We start from the raw sequence: 23,756 nt of genomic DNA, 5'->3' as shown, positions 1-23,756 counted from the left end.
GACTGGTTAGAGGAAAGTAGATATATATACAACATCAGGGTCTACTCAGACAAGGGTTTAATTTTTTTAATAAGAATAGAAACCATCTCCTACCATCATATATTAACATGATGACCTTAAACAAATAGCCTCTACAAGCCTCCCAGAACAGAAGCACTAATGACAAGTCTTGAGTGTGTATAGTGGGATAAGTAAAAGAAACAAATAAATACAAAAGTTTTAATTTTTTAAATGTTACATTGAAAAGATTTGGAAAGATAATTTTGACACAACTGCCAACAGTATTCTGTATTTACTGTATACAATTTAGACTTGAAAATTAGTCTTCCCTAAGGTAACCAACTATAGCAACGGTAGGAATGAACCATCATGTAACATGATGGTAGTATTACAGGAAGTTAATAGTATCTAAAATATCTTCCAGTTAGTACAAAGGAAAAATATTTTTCATAAGTTGAAAAATTGTCTGCTTAGGATTTCTAAGAGTAATCTGGAGGTTTAATTAGATTTTTTATTCTAGTTCATTGATAACATGGTACCAATAAAGAATGATTTCCTTATACCAACAGATAGACACAAATAAAAAACACAGAATGATAAAATTTTACTTTCTTAAGCAAATGAACAAATAGCAAAACAGCAAAGCAGTTTCCTGTAGTCATAACTGAAAATAAATTATAGGAGAGTTTTATCAAGTACTTAAAACCTTCAATTTCTATAGATTTCCAAGTTTGTTGAATAAGTACATGGGGCCCATATTTTTTTAGACTGCATATTTTCTGTACCACAAATGATTTTCTATATATCTTTTTTTTTATTTTTTTTTCATTTTATTTATTTTTTCAGTGTAACAGTATTCATTCTTTTTGCACAACACCCAGTGCTCCATGCGAAACGTGCCCTCCCCATTACCCACCACCTGTTCCCCCAACCTCCCACCCCTGACCCTTCAAAACCCTCAGGTTGTTTTTCAGAGTACATAGTCTCTTATGGTTCGCCTCCCCTCCCCAATGTCCATAGCCCGCTCCCCCTCTCCCAATCCCACCTCCCCCCAGCAACCCCCAGTTTGTTTTGTGAGATTAAGAGTCATTTATGGTTTGTCTCCCTCCCAATCCCATCTTGTTTCATTTACTCTTCTCCTATCCCCCTACCCCCCCATGTTGCTTCTCCATGTCCTTTTTTCCAAAGCTAGTGAGCAAGTTATTAAGGTTCACTGTCCCTTTGTATGACCTGTATTTCATAATATGGGTAAAGAAAACAACAATAACTCTTTATGGGCTTTATATAAAGTAGTGGAAAAGAGATCATCTGGGTAGTTATTATTTTACAGCTTCTCTTGGGTATTCGGTAGCTCCCCACAGGCAATGAACCATGGAAGCAAGAGTTCGTTTTTAACCTTTTATTGTAGTTTCTCCCTAGATCCTGGTTTGGACTTTCAAATCAGAGTTCACACTTGAACTCCTATAAAATGCAGGTGAGGAGTTGGTAACACAACTAGAGTAGGTGAGACTCTTGTAAGTACCAAAACATCACAGTGTTGGATTCTAGACATTTTAAATTCTAAGTTTTAAATGTTTTCTTGCTAGGCAAAAGTTAAATGATGTAGTTGAGTTAGTTTCAGGTAAACTCCTCATTAAAAGAGTACTGGGGGGGTGCTTGGGTGGCTCAGTCAGTCAAGCATCCAGCTCTTGATTTCAGCTCAGGTCATGATCTCAGCGTCCTGGGATCCAGCCCTGCATTGTGCTCCCCACTCTGTGGACAGTCTGCTTGTCTCTTTCTCCCTATGCCTCTCCCCATCTTGCACTCTCTCTCAATAAATTAATCTTTCCTAAAAATTTAAAAATAAATAAGAGTACTAAGTTTCTACTATATAATATGTTTTGACTGCTTCTGCATATAGATAGCAACATAGACACTTTATTTTTAGTTTTAAGATAGTTTGAGTTAGAATCTTGGACTCACAACTCATTTATTATTTAACCACTTCATGCCTCAGTTTCCTTGCCGATAAGTACTTACTTGACCTCTGTAAAATGAGGATAATATCTACCTTATAACTGATGTTGGTATTAGAATTAAATGAGTTAATACATGTCAATAGTTAGAACAATGTCAGGTACAAATATTAACATATTTTTAAGAAAAAAGTAAAACTGTATATATTTTTACTCATCTCTAACGCTTATGTGCAAAAGCTATTGTTTTTTACAGCAGTGGCTACTGTGGTTTCTAATCTTAGCATGGGCAGTTTATTTAACTGGATGTAGGAAGCCAATGGATTTTTGGGGTTCTGATCCTATTATACCCAGGCCTCTGGTTTACACTCTAACTTCTTATGACAATGACTCAGAATCACTGCCATCCAACTTGCCTGGCAGCTTCTACAAAACGACTTAATTCTCTGTGTCCAGCTCATGGGGAACAGATGTTAAAGTGAAAAAATAACACCATAACAATTTCCCCTAATTAGCACCTTTGTGAGTAAACTGAACAAGAAGACTGAAATGTCCTAGAAACTAAATTACCCTCTCATCTGTGGGAGAACCTTCCAGCTCAGCAGCATGAGTCACTACAGCAGAGATAACTCCTCTGTGCCTCTTCTGTGAACAAATGGGGCCTTCAGTCTTTCAGGTTATAAATCTGGCCATTTCTTCTTCTTCTTCTTCTTCTTTTTTTTTTAAAGATTTTATTTATTTACTTGACAAACAGAGATCACAAGTAGGCAGACAGGCAGGCAGAGGAGGGAGGGGGGAAGCAGGCTCCCCACCAAGCAGAGAGCCCCATGCGGGGCTCAATCCCAGAACCCTGAGATCATGACCTGACCAAAGGCAGAGGCTTAACCCACTGAGCCACCCAGGCGCCCCTAAATCTGGCCATTTCTAAAAGCACTTTAATCATTCTCCATTTTTAAAAAGCCCATGTTTTTCTACTATCATCTCCTTCTTTTCCTTCTTCTCCTCCTCCTCCTCCTTATTTTTGCTTCTCCTCATTCATAAACACAAAGTGAGATAACCATACTTTCCACATTATGACTGACTCAGAAATTCCATTATTTTTATAACCTCCTATCAGTAGTAGCATAAAAATATTACCAAATTAAAAACTAGCAAGGTAACTTCTAAAAGGAAGGAAGGGAGGAAGGAAGGAAGGTAGGTAGGTTGGGGGGATGGCATGTTACTAGAAACATATGTTTCACGCTGTTTTGTCACAAGAAGTTCCCAATCAAAATCACATGATACCAAATGATGATTTTTGATGTTCTAACATGAAATCCGACATTCACTTGAGAATATTTTCTCCTGACTTAACATGCAGCATCCTCTGATAGCATTAGTTTTAATATCACAAGAGGAAACTCTAGCATCTCAACTACTTCATTTGCATACTATAATTTCTATATGATTCAGTTCCATATCAATTTGAAGCCCAGGAGCCCAAAATAAATGTATCATTATCACCAAATTGCAGCATTTTTCTCTCCCTATGAAGATAAATTTATTCTTAAGTTTATTCTAATCCAGCTCAAAATATCCAGCCACTATCACAAGGAACGATTCTGAAGGCTAAAAGAAGAGTTAAAGAGTCCTCTGGTCTAAGGCCACTTTTAGAACCCATCAGTGAGAGAGGTTTCAAACCCCATCTTAAGGGTCCTAAAGGAAAGAAATTTTATTAACATCTCCTAATAAATTCTTCTGCAGCTTTGGCTACACAGGGTGTGACAATACAGAAAAAAAAAATACATCCATAAATCATTCTTGGAAATCTTTCCTTTCATAGTCATATTCTACAAAGGGAATTTCTCAGGTCACCTGACTAACATCTTACTTTTTTCACAGTATACAAGTTGTTAGGATGAAATTTTTAATGATTTGTCTTTTATTCAGCCTCTTATTTTCTCTTACCTTTAGTGTATTTTAATAAGTGATGTAATTCTTACTAAAAATTCTTTATTTTGACTTAAGAAATTTATTGCTTCATTGTCTTTCTGATAATCTTTAATAATTATAGATAATATTGCTGTCTATGATTTCCATTAAAAAGGCCCATATTTATTATCTAATGTAACAGAAATAAGGGAAAAAGAGAGAAAGAGAGAAAGAAGGAACAGACAAATACACATTAGTGATTGGTCATGGATAGCTTTGGAATATTTTTCTTCAAGAATACAAACCAAATCAGTCCCTTTTAGAATTAAGTACAAATGCAAGTTTATGAAAGTCTATCAGTTTTTATAGCTTATAAGATTGAACGTTCCCTTTTCAAAAGGACTCATGAATGTTTTTGTTTCACAAGCAATGTTTATCTTCCTGAGTTCCTTTCATATATCCCTAAAGAGCAATGTGGTTTTGTTTAGTAGGTATTTATTAAGACCCACTATCGACCAGACACTGTGTTCAAGCATGGGAAAACAAAGATGGGCAAAACCAGGTTCATAGCTGTGGAGTCTGAAGTCTCGCAGGAACTACCAACACATAACAAACACATCATTTCCATGCAAGAGGCAACTGCCATGAGGAAAGCTTCTACTGGATTATGGGAGGCCAAAGGGATATGAAGTCAGGGAAGGCTTCCTAGAGGAGCTGCTGTAACTAGAAAATTTCTAATTTAATTTTTAAGAAAATAGTCTGTACAATAGAAAGTTAAAAAAATACTCAGTATTTGTGGCATTGACTCTGGGATGGCATGTATTAAAATATGAGAGTGAGTAGGAGGCAAAGTATAAATCAACTGTGTCACAGACAAAAAGATAAAGTTTCTTCTAAAATGCTTAAGCAGAGTTGGTGAACATTCATAGATATGCTTCTAAAATTCTGACACAATTGCTCTGTGTGTGTGTGTGTGTGTGTGTGTGTTTTCCACACCAAGCAATTCTCTGACATTGGCTGAATGTCCTACAATTTAACTCAATTCTGATACCATCTGTCTGGAGATAGCATCAGATTCCACAGGTTAAAGGCTCAGTCCCACAAAAATGCCCCCCTACCCCTCCAACACACACACACACACACACACACACACACACACACACCTCAAATCCAAGTTGTCATTTGTGTTTCTGACCAACCAGCTATAAACTGGAGATTCCCGACTCCCTCCTTGGGTTTGGTTAATTTGCTTGAGCAGCTCACAGAACTCAGAAACATTTGCTTATACTTGACAGTTCATTACAAAGGGATATAACTCAGGAGTAGCCAGATGGATATATTTATAGGACAAGGCATCGGAAGGGGCATACAGCTTCCATGTTCTTAGTGTGCCACTGTTTTCAAATCTGCATATGTTCACCCACCCGGAAGCTCCCAAACCCCATTCTTTTGGGTTTTTATAAAGGTTTCATTACCTTGGCATGATTAATTAAATCATTGACCATTGCTGACTGAACTCAGGAGGTTCTCCTGGCAACCAGCTCTCATCTTCAGGTGTTATCCAAAAACTGCATAACATAAACTCAGGTGTGGCTGAAAGGTGTTTTTTATGGCTTTATCGCTCTTATTGCTAAGGAAATTTTAAAGGTTTTAGTAGCTCCCTGCCAAAAATGGAGTTAGAGCAAGTGCATATCACAGTATCACGGCCCCAACCCTAGTCTTCAAACATAAATCCCTAATAGCAAAATAATTATAAAAGTCAAAAGATATTGGCATGTTACTAGAATCTCATGCAGTCATTAATAACTATCCAGGACATTGTCATCATATCATGAGAGAATGTCTCCTAAGCTGAGGCCACTCAGGTGTTGAGGCTTCCATCCTATCTTGTCAGGTTCCAAAACACACTAGCAGTGTCAGCAATATACAGCTTCACCTTAGCAAGAGACATAACATTTCTTGCTCTGAGCCTTTTCTGAGGTGGTAATGTAATATTGGATTTCCTTCATTACATAACCCATTTATGTTCTTTTCATTCATTCTTTTCATTCATTCTTTTCCCACAGCGACTAATTTTCCTTCTCTCCATTTATACCCAGACTTCCACCTTGGGAAGGGACATTAGGTTTGGTTGCTGTTCTGGTCTAGATTGCAGGCAGCAAGCAGTCCTGGTCTAGTACGTGCCTGCCCCTCCATCCACACTCATTCAGATAGGTAAGGTTACACAAATGCTGACCTAGTGGGTTTTCATGACCACCAGTCAATTCCCTGTTAATCCCAATTTTGCCAGATGGGGTAAAGGCACACCATGCCCTTAGGTATTCTAACATAAATATTTAAAACATAGTTACAGTTTCTTGCTTAGAAATCACCCCTGATTCCAATCCCTGTAGTTTCAGCCCTATGACCATTGCAACAAGTAGCTCTACTTACTGTTTTGCTCAAACCAGACCGTGGGTTATTATCAGTTGGATGCTTTAAACAGACAAATATATCTGAAGCCACATGTTTGGAGAAGAAGGACGGGAGAGCCTCTCTAGATCTATTTTTAATACAATAACCCTAGGTAATTGTCTCATAATAAACTTCCCTCTATCCCTTGTGTGGACCAGTATTTGGGAATTAACTTCTAAAGAAATGATGCTCAAGTTTTGATACAGTTAAGAATAAGTGGGGTCAGGGCTCCTGAATGGCTGTCAGTTGCTTAAGCAACTGACTTCTGCCCAGGTCATGATCTCAGGGTCCTGGGATCCAGCTCTGAGTCCGTCTCCCACTCACCAGGAAGTCTGCTTGTCCCTCTGGCCCTCCTCCCTGCTCATGCTCCCGTTCTCTATTTCTCTCTCAAATAAATAAAATATTAAAAAAAAAAAAGTGGGGTCTCTGGTTTTTGTGTTTGGAGCCATTTTCCTTTGAGATTCTAACACCTACCTAATGTAAGAAACCCTGGCCAAGACAAAATGTGATTGGTTTGCGTTTGGTTTCTTTAGGTACCCTGCACATGCTGTATAAGAAACTGGGCTTTTTAGACAAAATAGTAATACTAGTGAATCACTCCCATGTTTGGTGAAAGTTTTAACACACAGCAGACATTGGTCAGTGCCCACCCTTACACCGGTACTTCTCTTCCGGCTGCCAATATTTATCTCTGGCCTGAGATGTAAATCTCAAAACTGAGGGCCAAAGGGCCTACATAAGTAACAAAATGGAAGATCTAGGATGAGCAACCTCAGAGGCAGCCCTCAGCCAACAGGTCTCAAGGCCTCAGGTATAAATGCCCCAGCTCCCTCTCTCTTTGGAAGGGTGATTCCGAGGCATGTGTTTACCGCAAGAGTAAGCCCTACTCACTCATTGTAACTGGCTTAATAATGCACATTTTATGGGCTGCCTTCCCTTCCCTGTATTCCCTCCCTGCTCCTTTAATAGTGTTCTCTGCACCTCTAAATTGCAGCAAATCTTTATCTGAAGGTCTGCTTCCAAGGATTAAATCAAGGGGACATGACCCATTAATTACAATGATATCTTCAGGTTCAAAGAGTATCTTATAAATACCCCAAAATAAAGCCAAAACTGCAAAGGTAATGAACAAGATAGGCCAGTTTAACAATAATGTTTTGTAAAGCATATTAGAAAACAGACATTTGTTCATGATTTTGGTACCAGGAACATAACATGGCTTGCACACACGTGGAAGAAAATCACAGTGAGGCGTATCACCAAGTAAGGACACGTCAGTTATCATTCTAGGTACATGGCCAAACAATGGTAGAGACGGCAAGGGAGGCGTCAGGTGGAAACCTGAAGAGAGGTATCAATTTTTTATAAGGATGTAAATGTAAGTATACATATTGAAAAATCCTGGGAGACTTCAAACCCACTGCTTCTCCAGCTGACTCTGATCTGAACAGTATAATTAATAAATCATAACACACTGATGTGCTGAGGCTGGCTCAGACCAGCTCATGAGAGCCTGAAAGCTGATCGTTAATTTCAGGAATTTTGCAAGCCGGATTACTTCATATAATAGTTTGAAATAGGCCATAGTGGGGGTATTTATACCACAGAAGTGGCCAAACACTATAAATTAGGCTTCCTTCCTTCCCAAGAGCCCCAAGTTTGAAATTGGCCATAGTGGGGGTATTCATACCACAAAAATGGCTTCCTTCCTTCCCCAAGAGCCGATTGTTAAACATTTACCATCATAGCACTGAATCATGATATTGTCATTATTCAACATTATTAGTCTTACTGCAACAAGTAGACCAAGGACGCGCGATAGATCAAGATTCACTTCAAGGTATGCCTTGTAAAAGTCTACTCAATTGTAGGAGATCAAGAAAGATACTGTTCAAGTAGGTAGTCTTTACATTGAGCTTTGCTTGGGGGTTCACATATAAAAATAATTTTAGGGTATTAAATTTTCAAATCTTCAACTTTCATATATGCTCTTTCCAAAAACTAATTGGCCTGAGAATGAGGCTACTTCTCCATGGTCCTTCTCCCATTTTATAGAAAAAAAGGTATACCTTCACACACACACAAACACCAAATCTCACTACTGGGCATTACTATGTGTAAAAGTTTCCAAGGCCCCAAACAAAGGCATATAGGAAAAGACTGGTTTGGAAGAAGACTCTTTCCATGATTAATCAAGGCTTCTTAAATACCACAGAATCTGCTGTCTTCTCCTGTTTTACAGATATGTATAAAATACATATTTTATTTCATTGAAATATTTCAGAATATTAATCTTTATATATTTTACAATATATCAATATTGTAAATGAATATAAATATATATAAATATATGTTAAGATGAAGTTTGCATTAAAATTGAAAATATTTTAACCAGTTTTTAAATTTTTCTGAATTTAGAACAATTGAGGAAATATAGATCAATAATGCTGATTCTTTTTGTTATAACTGGAGTGCTTTACAGGACTACCTAAAAACTTAAGATACTTTGAAAATCCCATAGCCATAAATTTCTCATGCCTTCTTTCCTATTCAGGGTGCTTTATCCAGTAATGTAATTAAAACACATTTAATCAAATAATATCATGAAATACTCATCCAATTACAGTAATTTTATTTTATAAGACATTCAGTATTGTCTACTTCCTAGTCACAAAAACCTGAATTTACTTAAAATTACAATTAAAGTAAATTTAGATATCAAGTCAAAACTGACTGAAAGGGCGCAGTTTTTAGGAAAATTCCTTTCCCAGACACAGGAGCAAGGAAGTCTGGCATTTCAAGCTGAGGTTACTTTCAGCCCTTACTATTAGCCTGGGAAGTCCAGTCTCTCCACAGGTGGACTGGATGGGGGCAAATAAACGCCCTGCCAGAACATCCAAAAGAAAAGAGAGGAAAAAAAAATCCCTTTGAAGAATTTACTCACTGCAAGTGTTCATTATAGGTGCTATTTAACAGAGAAAGTATCATCATTGATGTGTGGGGGGAAAAGGTTTCTGAAAAGAATCTAGAAGACAATATTTTTAAAGCACTGTGATCTTTGAAAAAAATTAAATGTGTGAGTGTATTCAAATATATACATGTGCTCACGTCAGCAGCACATCTACTCAAATATACACATGTGAATGTTGACTTTTGCCATTTCATTTAAGTAGAGTGGTGAGCAGAAAAAAGGAAAAACCTCTGATTCCTATGAAGAGTCACTAATCCACAGCCAAGAGTATATCTCATTGCTTTATTTTTTCAAGTGTACCAAAAAGTTGGCCTTTTTTAGATCCTGTGGTTTAAGTGTGCCTGATGTAAGTTCTACTATGGAGTCATACCAGATAGTAAATGTCTATGTTATTCATAGTATCAAAGTAGTAAATGCGTTCCTGATATAGGCTAAGCCTGGGCATTTATGAGGCACCTGCACTTTTAAGAGTTCATATTGGCAGAACACATTGAATCGTTTCTTCTAAAACCATCTACTAAAAACAACCCTCTTTTCCCTCTTTATTAGGCATTCCAGAAGTTACAGTATCCCATAAAATCGAAATCATGTGGGAGTAAAATTTATATTCTTCCACAAAGTTCCTCTCAGCATTACAAATGATGTATTTGTGGCCCTTCAAATTGGTGTGGCAGCCATCTACGGTGACTGTTCTAATAAAATTCTCAATTTAAGGGTAACTTGTTTTGGCAACTAGACAATTTCATTTAGCCAGTTTGGAAGTGTGGAAGCAGATAAAAACCTTCTTGATCAAGAAAAGACAAAGTTTGTGGATGTGTATTTTATGAAAAAACAATTTTGGGGCGCTTGGGTGGCTCAGCCTGCTGGTTTCCGCTCAGGGTTGTGAATCAAGCACCCGCCAGCTCCTGCTCAGCTCAGAGTCCACCTGAGAGTCTCTCCATTGCTACTCTGCCACACCCCGCTCTCCTACGCATCAACGCCCATGTGTACTCTAAGTCAATCAATCAGGCAAATCTAAAAAACAAAAAACAAAAAACCTCAGTGGCCACTCTTTGTTCAACCAACTGCAGATATTGCCTTGCCTTTTTTTTTTTTTTTTTTGGCATATACTGTACGAAGAATGGCAAGAAATAAACTATTTTAATGAAGAGAATCTATACCTATTTTGTTTTCTAGAAATGGGACAAATAATCTATCCTGGCAGTTCATCCATTTGTGTGCATTGGGAAATTTACTTTAAAACTCTCTTCTTTTGCAAATGTGTTCAGTAGCATTGATTTAAGCTTCAGCTTCTCACATTCAAGGCATGAAATCAAATGATTACTTATGTGTTTGAAAGGAAATAAAAGCAATTGCACTGCTGGGTATTTACCCCAGATACAGATGTAGTGAAAAGAAGAGCCATCTGTACCCCAATGTTTATAGCAGCAATGGCCACGGTTGCCAAACTGTGGAAAGAACCAAGATGTCCTTCAACGGACGAATGGATAAGGAAGATGTGGTCCATATACACGATGGAGTATTATGCCTCCATCAGAAAGGACGAATACCCAACTTTTGTATCAGCATGGACGGGACTGGAAGAGATTATGCTGAGTGAAATAAGTCAAGCAGAAAGAGTCAATTATCATATGGTTTCACTTATTTGTGGAGCATAACAAAGAACATGGAGGACATGGGGAGATGGAGAGGAGAGGGGAGTTGAGGGAAATTGGAAGGGGAGATGAACCATGAGAGACTATGGACTCTGAAAAACAACCTGAGGGTTTTGAAGGGGCAGGGGTTGGGAGGTTGGGGGAACCAGGTGGTGGGTAATAGGGAGCACACATACTGCATGGAGCACTGAGTATGGTGCAAAAATAATGAATACTGTTACGCTGAAAATAAATAAAAAATAAAAATTTTTAAAAAGATTCAGAAAATGATTACGTTAAAAGATATATATTGTTAATATAAATATATTATTAACATATTAATATGTTGTTAATATGTAATATTAACATATTAATACAATATAAATAGATATCTTTTTTTAAGCCAAAGTTACCACATTTTAGAGAGCAAGAGAAAGGGAATAAAGATAATGAAAGATTTCAATGGTGAAAAGAACTATGCATGTTCAGTCCAGAGTAAGACACATATCCTTAAATGACAATTATGAAAGGGAGCAGCCATTGGTTTTACTTACTGTTGAACAATTAGATGAAGTGCAGCAGAATTAAGAATTCCCCTCTGCACTCAGGGCCCATTGAGGGCAGTTCCCCAGGCCCCTTATGAAAGCTTCCACAGCCCTCAGTTGGGTAGAAACAGATAAAGGCCCCTATTCCCTGCTTCCCTCCGCCCACCTATTTCCTTTTCTTCTTTTTGCTTGTCTCTCTCCTTTCTTGACAGCACCCAGCTTAGCTGGTGCAGTGTTTTTGACCATCTTGAGTCTGCCCAGTTATATTTGCCCAGTCTATTGAGGAGCCTCAATTTGTTCTGTGTGCAAACAAAAACATCTTTTTTCTTCCAATAAATAACAGCATCCAAGTATTTCTGTCAATGCTCCCCTTTTCTCCTTGCTGATTAATGCCCTTAAAAATACTTTCAGCGGGGATGCCTGGGTGACCCAGTGGGTTAAGCATCTGCCTTTGGCTCAGGTCATAAACCCAAGGTCCTGGGATAGAGTCCCACCTCAGGCTCCTTGCTCAGCAGGGAGCCTGCTTCTCCCTCGCCTGCCACTCCCCCTGCTTGTGCTCTCTCTCCAACAAATAAATATATAAAATATTTAAAATTTTTTTCAACCACTTTTACTTATTACAGCAGTCTAATTCCAGTGTTTAAGACGCAGTACTATCTGTTTTGAAACTTTAAGTTGCTACATTGAAATTATTTGTCCTTTTCTCTCTTTCGCTCAGGCTGAGAGTATGTGACTGTGTGTGGTAAGGACAAGGTATGGCTCTTAGGGACAGGTGTTTCTGACCTGCCCTTGCAGGCCTCGCCTCGTCCTCTTAGGTGCTGGCTCCTCCAGCACTGGAGCAGTGAGAAATGAAGGAGTGGGCCAGTGCCTCCTGACTTGACAGAGCAAGCCTGCAGTTCTGACTGCTGTCAGTTCTGTTTCTCCAACCTAGAACAGCTGGCTTTGTCTCTGTGTGTCTCACAGCAGATGCCAGTCTGGAAAACATGGGGTTCTTTGCAGGACCAGCCTTCCTCCTGCAAGGTTTCCAGATTTGGGAGCGGGGCTCTGGCCAGACTACCCATCCACTGCTAGTTCCCACCCCTAGCCACCAGCCCACAGCCTCTTGCTTCAGAGAACTCCTCTTCCAGAAAACAGGCTACCCTCATCCCCTATCCCACTCAACTTTCATGTCCTTGTCAGCCTAAGTGAACAAAGTAACACTGTGTCTCTGCAACCCGCTCTCCCAGCATATTTCTTTGCAGACCTTTCTCTACTTGTCCCTGGAACAACAAGCACTCAGCAGATCCAATGGGTCTCAGATTTCAATGAAGAGATCCCTAGTTTCTGACTCTGTGAAGGTGGGGAGGGCAGAAGAGTCCAGGCACCCTGTTCCCTACCATCTACCATCTACTCACTCCCAGCATCAACCCACTCCACCCACCCCAGCCCCACAAACTGTCTTGGCAATTATTTTGAGGTCTCTCTTTGGTCTTGGGAAGTGATAATGTATATATATGGAAAGAATACCTTCTTTCTACAAAGACAGCATCTTTTTAGGGGCAGCATTTTCTCTCCAACTACTCCCACCAACCCCACGCCACCACCCCAAACCCCCGGCCCCACACACATGCATGCAGTTTACTTGAGGACCTTATCTGGGAAGGGAAGGCAGGGAAGATGGTTGGTTTAACCAGCCCCCCCTCACTATACCCTGGTATCACACTAGTTGTAGAATGTGTGGTACTTGGTGCCTTTAATCTCTCAGTAATATAAAAGGAATAACTGCATTTCACATCCCACTATGCATGGACTGATCTAGATAAGTCACTGAAGAAACTTCCTGACCTTAGATCCACTCGACAGAGAGTCCTGGACTCTTGCTCCCACTCTGTTGGATGTCCAATCTTCCTGGCTGATTTCTGGTACCTGTCATGCAGCTCAGTGGTCCTAATCAGCCCCAGAATAGTACCTGGTGTATGGGACATTTCTTCTTCTAATTACAAGATACAGACCAAAACCTCTCATTAACTAAGGTACCCCAATAACATAAAAATATCCAACAAACTAAGTGAAGGTTAAGACCTAGGAGCAGAATGTCTATTGACAGCTAAGCTCCTCGTATCATTTTCCCAAGGACGTGTGCATGTATCCTAGCTCACCTCTGCCAGAAACAGCCTTCTCTGTGTACCCATTTTATACTACCAATCAGAATATTCTTGAATTATTCCACATCCTTTCCCAACCCTGAGGGAAAGAACACCCCACATTCCCTTGGGTTATGGTTACTTTCATGCTTATCTAAAAGATGTATGCTTTTCCCCAGGTGATAGAGTCTTTTTGATTTCATTGACTGTGCCATATTATCCAAATCCCACCATCTCAAAGCAGAAGTCCACTGGCAAAGTTTTAGCAGCATCATTCTAAGTTGCACCCGAGTTAAATGTGTAGAACTATCATTGTTACAAAAATCAAAATGTATATGTTAATGCAAGGTCAACCTAAGGCGAATTGCAAGGCAACTGCCCAAGGCTCCTGTGGTTTGGGAACCAAAGAAAACAGATGCCTGTGTAGCAACTGAGATGGTATCTATTGGAGGAAAAGCAACAGCTGAGTAATTGGTGAAAGGGAAAAAAACCACAAGTGTCTTGAACACACAACTAACCTATAATTTCTAACAGTATCACCAAGGAAAAGGGATAAAATTGCCACTTCCCTAAGACACACTCTGCAAGAAGTCCCTAAGACTTCTTTTCCCTACAATGCTTACAACAGCATTGCCCTTAGAGGTTTTATACTCTGCCTATTTCTAAATGTGGATGAAGGAAGGAAAACAGATGAGGCTTATATGTGGATGGAAGCGACTTCAAAACTCTGAAACTATGGAGCTGTTATAAATGAACTTCTAAGTAGATATGACTCCAGAATTATTTTCCAACTCTGAATTTACAGGCATGAAATTTATTTTTCCATGGCCACAGATAAACAACTGGAAATGAAAGTGAACTTTAAAACATGTTTCCATGTTTGTTTTCTCTAGAGATTTATGTCTTGAATGAGTAAGGGGGAAATAGAACTATCTAGGAAATCCAATGCATGGTTCCACCTTCTTTCTAAATATCACAAATACAACATTACTCCATTCCTTAATTACATCCTTATGTCCAAAACACACAGAAGATTTATAACTGATTTCTTAATTTACCCTTCTTGATAACAAATTTAGATGGTTATGACTCATTGTATTATACAGTGATAATTTCTAATTTGGTTTCCTGGTAGACTACAAGAATTAATCTGTCCTACCCCAGCTGAATGTGTCAGTAACTCCTTGGAAGTAAATTGTTTTTCATTGGAATATTTAGAGAGAAAACAATCTTATTCCCTAGGAATTTTTCCTTCCTTCCTTCAGTCTTTCCTTCCTTCCTCCCTCTTTCTTTTTTCTCTTTCTCTCTTTCCCGCTTTCTTTTCTTTCTCTCTTTCTTGCTTTCTTTCTCACTCTCTTTCCTTTCCTAATACCTAGGAATTTAAAGCACAAGTTCAAGCAAGTCACTTTGCTTTCCTGAATCTTAATGTCATCATTCATTTAATGAGGATGATGATGATGATAATGTATTATAACCCAAAAGCTCTGTTGTTATAATTGTTGTAGAAGACTTTATAAACTATGAGATCTGATGTAGACATTAGTTACCTACAAAATCCCTCTGTAGGTTTCTGTACTTCTCCACATCACCCTATTTTATAATCAAGAATAACTGACATTTGGATGTGTATTCCCAAATATATAATTATGTATACAGATTGTAACAAGTTTATCAAGATTATTTCTAAACATTGCCCTTAAAGTAGTATGTAAAAGTGTGTGGCACATTTTAACTAAGTTAACCACCCTCCAGTTTTAATGGGTTCTATAACTCCTGTACTGCTCAGCCATTGCTAACTGCAAAGTATAAGATCTGAATCTTATACTACAAAAGCCATATTAGGAATTAACCCGCAAGTTCCAAGCACACAATCCTGTGTCTTCTCCAGAGAAATGGGAAGTTAAAATAACATCAATAAGTGGCTCCCCAGACCCCTTACAATGCTCGGTACAATGCTAAAGTCTTCCCATACATTTCCCACTTAATTTTCGTGGCAACCCTTTGAGGTAAGAATTATTTTCCCCCATTTTAGAGATGTGAAATTCTTATTTTCTAATAAGAAAAGTGCAGGGACTGGACTCATGATTGCTTCAATTTGGCTCACCCAGTAAACGGGGTTGTTGGACCCTGAGAAGCAGAGGTAAGGGCAACATCAACTTATTAGTTGATCAGGCCCCAAGAAAAAGATTTTGCTTGGGCTTTTGCCTCTTTTTACACATATGACTAGGAAAGAAAGAAAATAAAACATAAGGCAGGTCCCTAGAAATTTTTTTCTGCACTACATCAAGTTTTTTGAAAGGTCTGATCAGGGGTCCTTCACGGTCTCAGTTCTAAGGGAAGATGGGACAACCTTCTAGATTTAGTTTGCTTTGACTCTCCTTAACACTAGGATGTATGCAAATTGAAAGATCCCTCATGAATATGTAAGCAGCACATATTCTCCCAAACAGTGTCCAAGTGCATTAATAGCTAATGCTGCATTTCTTAGGAATCTTTTGAAAATCTGCCTGATGTTAGAGTGAAAGGTTTTTTCTTTTTCCTTCTGCAACACCCCAATTTTAACAGCCTGTGATGTATTTTTGCTTTTATCTTTTCTTTCATAAATGAGAACTTCAGGGAGTGAGTGACAGGCAAATCTCAACTTGTCAGGGGTGATTTCCCTGCACAGGGCATCTGGTGAACATGACTTCTGCATTCATAGAGCTAATCCTGCACTAGCTGATACACAATGATGTGTAACATCATTCATTCCAGACTGTCGGAGAGGAACACACAGAGGCCTCCTCATACTCCTGTGCCCCACAAAGGAGAACGTATGCTAATGAACCAATGTGATGTAAAATGAAGCCACAGGATCAGGGACATTTAGAATGAATGCCTGGATGAGATTTATCCCATCACTCAGGTAAGGAGTCTCATTTGCCTAGACATAACAGCTAACATTTATCTATTGCTGTGTGACAAACTGCTACAAACTAGCAACTTAAAACAGTGCTCATTTATTATTTCATAGTTCCATAGGTCAAAAAGTCTGGTGGTCTGGGCTGGATCCTACAAGGCCAAAATCAGAGCATCAGCTGGGCTGAGCTCTCATTCAGATGCTCCGGAGAGGAATCTACTCCAAGTGCATTCAAACAGTTGGCAGAACACAGCTCCTTGTTACAGTGGGACAGGGACTCCATCTCCTTGATGGCTGTCAGCCCAACACTCCTCTCAGTGTCTCAGGTTCCTGGAGCCAACTAGAGCACATGAAATCCTTCTTGTGTCTTGAATCTCTTTGTCTTCCTCTTCCGCCACTGGCAAGAGAAACCTTGCTGCTTTTGTGTCCATGTGATTAGATTAGATTAGATTAGATTAGATTAGATTACCTCTCTTTTAAAAGGTTAACTCTGCCATATAATACACAACTTTCAGAGGTTCTGTGGATTCTTGGGAGGCATTTTGAGAATTCTGCCTGCCACACCTAGCAAGTAGAACTAATAAAAATATTGTCAGCCTTGTCCTATCCTCAAAAGGTCACGACATTGTAAGTATAGGTGAAGCTGGTAGAAATAACATTGAGAATCATGTTTAAATTTTGGGACATGGAAGTTTCAAAGTTTAAAAGTTAGACTGAAATGGTAGGAGTCAATGTCCTTTGAAGAAAGTTGCAACATTACTTTAGCAACCAATTTTCCTTAATACATGGTTTTAGAAGACACTAAACTATCTGAACTTGCCTTACAAAAAATAAGAAACCATAGCTGTCCTGCTGACTGTGTAACTTTAATTCAGCAATCCCTTGATATCCTCTCCCTCACTCACAGCTGATGTCTTTAAATCAGCCTTGAGTCATACTGCCCTCCATCCCCTGACCTGCTCCCCTCAGTTCCCGAGCCCTTAGCACAGCCCTCGATTCCTGTTTACTGCCTTCTATCACCCACCAGGCTCCACTGGTAACTGCTATAACTCCACTCTAACTGCTGTAGCTGTTGCCTAAGCTGGTCTGTACTGCTTCTGGCCATTCTGTGAGCAACTTGTCGGGAGTCATCTCTCTCTGCCAAGCCAAAGGACCCCTGTGATTGACTTCTCCCAGCATTGTATCACCTGCCAAGGAAATTCATCCTGTTTTTATGCACTTTGTTCTTCCATTTACACATGATAAAAATATATCACCTATTATTTGTTTTATTCAATTGCTTGTTTAGAATGACTTGTGTCTCCTTTACATTTAGGTCAATATTCACTCTTGGATTAGGCATGCTTGCAGGTGGGCAAGATGTGAGCAAATGTTAAAATGCTCTGTGATGAATTTGCCCAGGGATGATGATGTTCATGAGGTTGAGATGTTCTGGATAGCCATCCCCAATTTAATGACTATGTATCACCTAAATGCCAAAACCTAAAAGGTTATAATGAGCCCAGGTTTATAAATGGTAAACTGCCAACCACGCTTTTGGAAGCTGAGAGGTTAATAGAAGTTAAGAATTTTGAAATGCCTTTTCCTATTTAACTGGAACAAAAGTTGTTCCCAGAGAGTTTCCTGGTTAAGTACATTCACTGGTCCCTGCAAACTCAGAGGCCAATGTCAGAAATCTTTTTGCTGGCTATGAAACATGTATTTTTTTATCTTGATTTTTATTAATAATTGATATATTCATGAAAGTAAAATAAAGTATTTTTCCTTAGTCACTGCATTCAATTTAACATGTGTTGGACCTATCATGGTTTCCTAAGCTAAAATGCAAGCCTTGTGAAATTCCTATTTTTTTTTTTAATGAGTAAACTTCATCCAAAGCAGAAAACTTTGCTTTGAAAATAAATTTTGGGAATCTAAATGTAAGTATAATTTTATTAATTTCTAAAAATATAAATATTCTAAGTATTCTTCGCCCCAGGTTAAAAATTGTTTTTTAACATCATTTAAAATGTTTTATTTCTTTTCCCTCTGTGTCATTAGGCAAATTGTCCCTGATTCCAGATAAGAAAAATGAAGCAGTATGACAAATAAGGGAATCAGTTCCTGATAATATTTCCCAGATGATCACAATCAAATTGGGTAGGTAGCAGCCATGTGCAAGCCCTCGGTTGGCGGCGGTGGGGGGGGGGGGGGCCGAGAAGGGTTTTCACTCAGCAGCAATGTCATTACCAGACCTTTGCCCTGGACTTCACCCTGTGGAATCCCTGTTAGGTCTTTTTCCTGCCTACTGGATCCAAAATAAAGCTTTGTAGCCAAAATATTCAGTGACAGATGGCTCATTTCATTGCTGTAATGTCACCCTTTGGGTCTCTGAGGGGATGATTCCAGGAATAGAAAGCAGGGCAAATACAGAAATGGACTTATAACAGAATCTAACACAATCAGGGTTTTCCAGTTACTGATGGAATAAAGAACTTCTAAATTCTTTTCATCTAACATGAGAGGCCCTTCTTCTCTCAAGAAATGGCAATTAGTACACAGAGTGTAGTATGGGTTCAGTCCCTCCTTTGACCCTGACAAGTTCAATGATTTTGAGCCTGTTCCTCAGTTTCCTCATAAGTAAAATGAGCATCATAATAGTACTTACCAAAGGCAACAAAAGCAAAAATAAACATGTGAGACTACATCAAATTAAAAGGCTTCTGCACAGCGAAGAAAGCCATCAACAAAATGAAAAGGCAACCTACTGAATAAGAAAATGTTTGCAAATCATATATCCAATAAGGGGTTACTATTGAAGATACATAAAAAACTCATAAAACTCAACATAAAAAAAATTAATAATATTAGCCTTAGCTAAGAACCCAATAAATGGTGACTAACATTTTCTTCCTTCTCTTTGATGAATCTGATTTTGCATAAAAAACAATACATAATAGAACATAAAACAAGAGGCACAACACAGGAAACCCATTAATGGAAATGATATTTTGTTAATATTCTTAATTCAGAATGGACTTAGACTAAATAATACCAAAATCAGCATTTTATTGTGTTATTCTAAAATGGGGATAGGAGGTTGCTCCCCCTGAAACAGTCCATAAGTGACAATTAGTTATTCTTTCCATTGTTGAGATCTCTAAGGCTATGGGAGATTATAACTTATTTCTAGTCACGTCTAAGTTCCCTTGATAAAATTTCTTACAATGCTCACTAGAATTGGTTCTAGATTTCATTTGTTAACTGCTCCCCTTTTTGAGAAAAGGTATGAACTTTTTCCATCATATGCATTTACAAAGTTATAATTCACAAAGATTCTGGACGGTTTTTTTGTTCTGTTTTTCATTTTTTCCCTAACTTGGCACATCCTAGTCTTTTCCCTAAGGTCTGTATCTGTACTGCTATTTTCCAGTTTGTCTTGATATCATTGCTTCACCATTTGGCCCCTGAGTCAACATAGTTTCACCACCATTATCTACACAGCACCACCTCCTCTGAATGGACTCACAAATGCCCTTCTCTGTTGCAGGCCTTCGCTGGGTCTGCTTTCCCGTGAGGTTACCTGTTACCCAACCGTCTACTCCTACAGAATGCCATGAGGGAGTGACAGTGCTTCAGACAGAGTCTTAAAAATCTTGACACTCATTTGAATTTAGTCACTGTGTTTCCTAACCTGCTTTCTTCAAGACTTTTTCCAAACTGAAAGTTAATCAGATTCATATTTTCTAAAGCTCACAAGCTTTCTCTCTGATTGTGATTAATTTGGTCTTGGCGGCATTTATAGTTAATCATTGGGTACCAGAATCTTTATATATTTTACTTTTAATTATGAGTCTTTATATATTTTACTTTTAATTATGGATATAATTAATTATATCCATTAAACATACTCAAGTGTTAACAAGTGCTATTATCCCCATTTTATAGGTGTGGAAACCAAGAATCAGGAAATATAAGCAACTTCCCCAAGAGCCTAGAGTATGTGGCTCCATTTCCCACCAAGCAAGATGTCCAAAAGAGTCCTTTGGAGGACACGGCAATTGTTCTCAAGCGCATGTATGTATAAAAGTTATCTGACATGTTTATTAAAAGTGTATCCCATAGTCCATCACCCAAATCCCAGGCTCCAACCTCCAGATTCTGCTTCAGTGGCGGATCTAGGCTTTGCCTTTCAACAAACTCTCTGGGAGATTTTGATGCAGGCCATCTGCACAGCACACCCAGCTCAGGAGAGACCCAAACTGACCGCATTACCAGCTATGTCCCATATGAAGCACCACATTTCCTGCTTTTCTTCTCCTTAAAGCCATAAATTAACCAAGTGCTGAGATTTACTTTTATAACAAAACTTAGGCTGAATGGGGTTTTCCAGAATTCAGGTTTTGTTGGGAAGCAGAATTATAGCCTGAGGATCAATAAAACTGTATTGTCTTTTTCCTTTACTGGCTTCTTGCCTGTCATTTGATAAAATAACCATATTGTGTCTCATTCTTTTCAATGGAATGTGAAAATTCGTGTCCGCTACTCACTGAAAAGACCTCTAAAGAGGAAAACTGACCATGGGAGGACCATGAAAAGCTCCAGGCAAAGAACGTTGTGTGAGTCCTCAAGACTCAATTACTCTCTTATCTACGTGGGGCATACTGATTTTACTATGGCTTCGATTTATTGCACAAAATATGAGGGATAACATATTCAGTAGGGATCTGTGAGACTGGCATGTAGAGACTTTACAATGTGCAGGTTTTGTGTTTCTGGAAAAGTTGTTTTAAGTCCTTGCACCTCCTTTTCTTCATGTGAAACGGGAAGACATACTATCAACTTCATGGGGTGCTGAGTTGTCACTTCATGATTTGCATAACTGAGCTTTGATGCATTATTCAGCCCAAATATTTTCATTCTCAACAGCCTACCTTCAAGCTATTGTTAATATCAGTATATTCACTCTTATGTCCCTGTCTGTTTTATAGAAAACAAATATGACACTGGCCCTGCTCTTAGGAAAGTTACTCTCAAGCAGATGAGACAATCTAATGTGATACCTAAAACCAGAGATTTGGCAGGATTTTCACAAACGGGGGAAAAGGGAGGAAAGCCAGGGAAGTGTATATAATATGACCCTAGTTTTTAAAAACAATTTTAAAACAATTACCAATTCCTCTATAGTTTTGTATATATCCATTAAACATACCCATATAAAATATCTGTATATATATTTACATAACATGTAATTTACTAAATATAAAATATACATATATATATCATTAATATGAGATATTTTGGAGAGAGAATAAAGAAAAGGAAGGAAACAAAAAAGAAATGCAAGTAAATAATATGTTTTTAAAAATACATGGATGTCCCATGATAAAAAGAGCATATGTGATATGACCCCAGCTAAGTAAATGTGCATTTGTGGGTGTGTATGTGTCTGAGATATGTGAAAAACAAAACACTAACAGGGGCTAGTTCAAGGTAGTGATCTTAAGAGATCTTTACTCTTTTTCTGTATTGTTAGACTATTTTTTTATAATGACATGTTATTTATAACTGGAAACATTATACAAAGGATAGACTGTGTCAAAATATTTATTATTACCTGAGGGTTTTGAAGGGTCAGGGGTGGGAGGTTGGGGCAACCTGAGGGTTTTGAAGGGTCAGGGGTGGGAGGTTGGGGGAACAGGTGGTGGGTAATGGAGAGGGCACGTTTTGCATGGAGCACTGGGTGTTGTGCAAAAAGAATGAATACTGTTACGCTGAAAAAATAAATAAAATGAGAACTCCATAAAAAAAAAAAAAAAAAAAAAATATTTATTATTGTACATGATGTATTGTTTTACTTTGTATTTTCAAGTGGTCTCTAAAAGGTATGAATTATTTTGAAATGAGAAAAATTATATTCTTTGAAGAGGTATTCTCAGTAGTAACAAAATGCAGTGGAAGAAAGATATTCTTAATAGAAGGCCACGGCTGCTTTAAGGACCCAAGTAAAGCACAGTACGCAATGAGCTGGTTTGCCAGAACAAACTCCGTCACTGAACTCTTCTTTTTCTTCTTTCTTTTCCTTCTGTAGATGTTTTGAATTATGTAAATCTTGAATTTGTTGAAAGAATCTATTTTTTTTAATCTTTACAGAATGGTTTTACTTATGTTTTTCCAATTCATTATCATTTTCTACAACTCAGCATGTCCCAAGCTGAACTTGGGATTTCCTTTCTGCCTCAACTTACTTCTCTTCTTGTCTCCTTTTTTAAGAGGTATGTCACCATCTTCAGCTGAGTCACCCAAACTGAATTTCTGGGATCCACCCTGGATTCCTCCCTCTGTACCCAGTGAGTCAATCATTTCTATACATACTATATCCATCAGGTTTCTCCTTATCACTTCTCTTCTCGATAGCCATTGTCCTCATTGGTCCTACCCAGATTGCAGCAATTATCTTTAAATTGGTCCCCTTATCTCCACTTAGAAAATTTGATAAAGCAGGAGAAGGTCTAAACTTCTTTACATGTTTTGCACAAAAATGTGAGTTGCTTGCCTATCTTCTTTCCTTTAATGAACAGTCTCTCCCAAAACATGCTGTTTTGGGGACTGTCAATCACAATATTCCCATGCCCCATGATATTATAAGCTAGACAGTGAAAGCTTCATCCCCAGAGGCTCAATAAGTGGTTCAGGGATGGGCTTATGATAAGTAGGGGTAGACATTCTGTCCCAGGACTCCTCTGCTAGACATAGAAGAAAAATTCTTTCTTGCTTTTTTGGCAAGTCCCAGATTAATTAAGCAAACTCTTCCGTTAGACTTACTTCCTTGCAACTTTCTAGCAGGCCATGTTCAAATAGGGTAGACATAGAGCAAGTCAATTCTTTTAGTTGTCCTGTAGATAGGCAAATATTTTCATCTGGCTTGGGAACTAACTCCAGTTAGTGAATCCCAAATTAGTGATGATTTATGATGATTTCTACTTTATTATCAGTGTGGTGGTTCCAAAAATTAATTCCAATTTCTAATTCCAGCTAGGCTATATATGTCTTTTTTTATTATCCCACATTAGGGGATTGTCATAGCAATTATCTATTTCTTGTTCTTTTTATTGATTAATAATATGCATAAAGAGTACACAAATTATATAGCTTAATAAGTTTTTACAATAGAATACAACTTCGCTACTACATATTTTTATGCACATCATAAATAAATTTTAAGATGTCTAAGATCAGGACCATGGTTTCATTTTTCTCAACACCTGATTCAATTCCAGGCCTA

General features: G+C 38.3%; 1 protein-coding gene across 1 annotated transcript in view; it reads right to left on the bottom strand.

Moving 5' to 3' along the window:
- LMNTD1 (lamin tail domain containing 1) overlaps positions 1–23,756 on the bottom strand; it is a 451,801-nt gene that overhangs the window by 308,843 nt on the left and 119,202 nt on the right. The window lies entirely within an intron of this gene.

This window comes from Meles meles, chromosome 7 (genome assembly GCF_922984935.1).
Source record: "Meles meles chromosome 7, mMelMel3.1 paternal haplotype, whole genome shotgun sequence".
Taxonomy (NCBI): Eukaryota; Metazoa; Chordata; class Mammalia; order Carnivora; family Mustelidae; genus Meles; species Meles meles.
The sequence above is the reverse complement of the archived record's forward strand: the minus strand, read 5'-3'. Positions and strand labels throughout refer to the sequence as shown.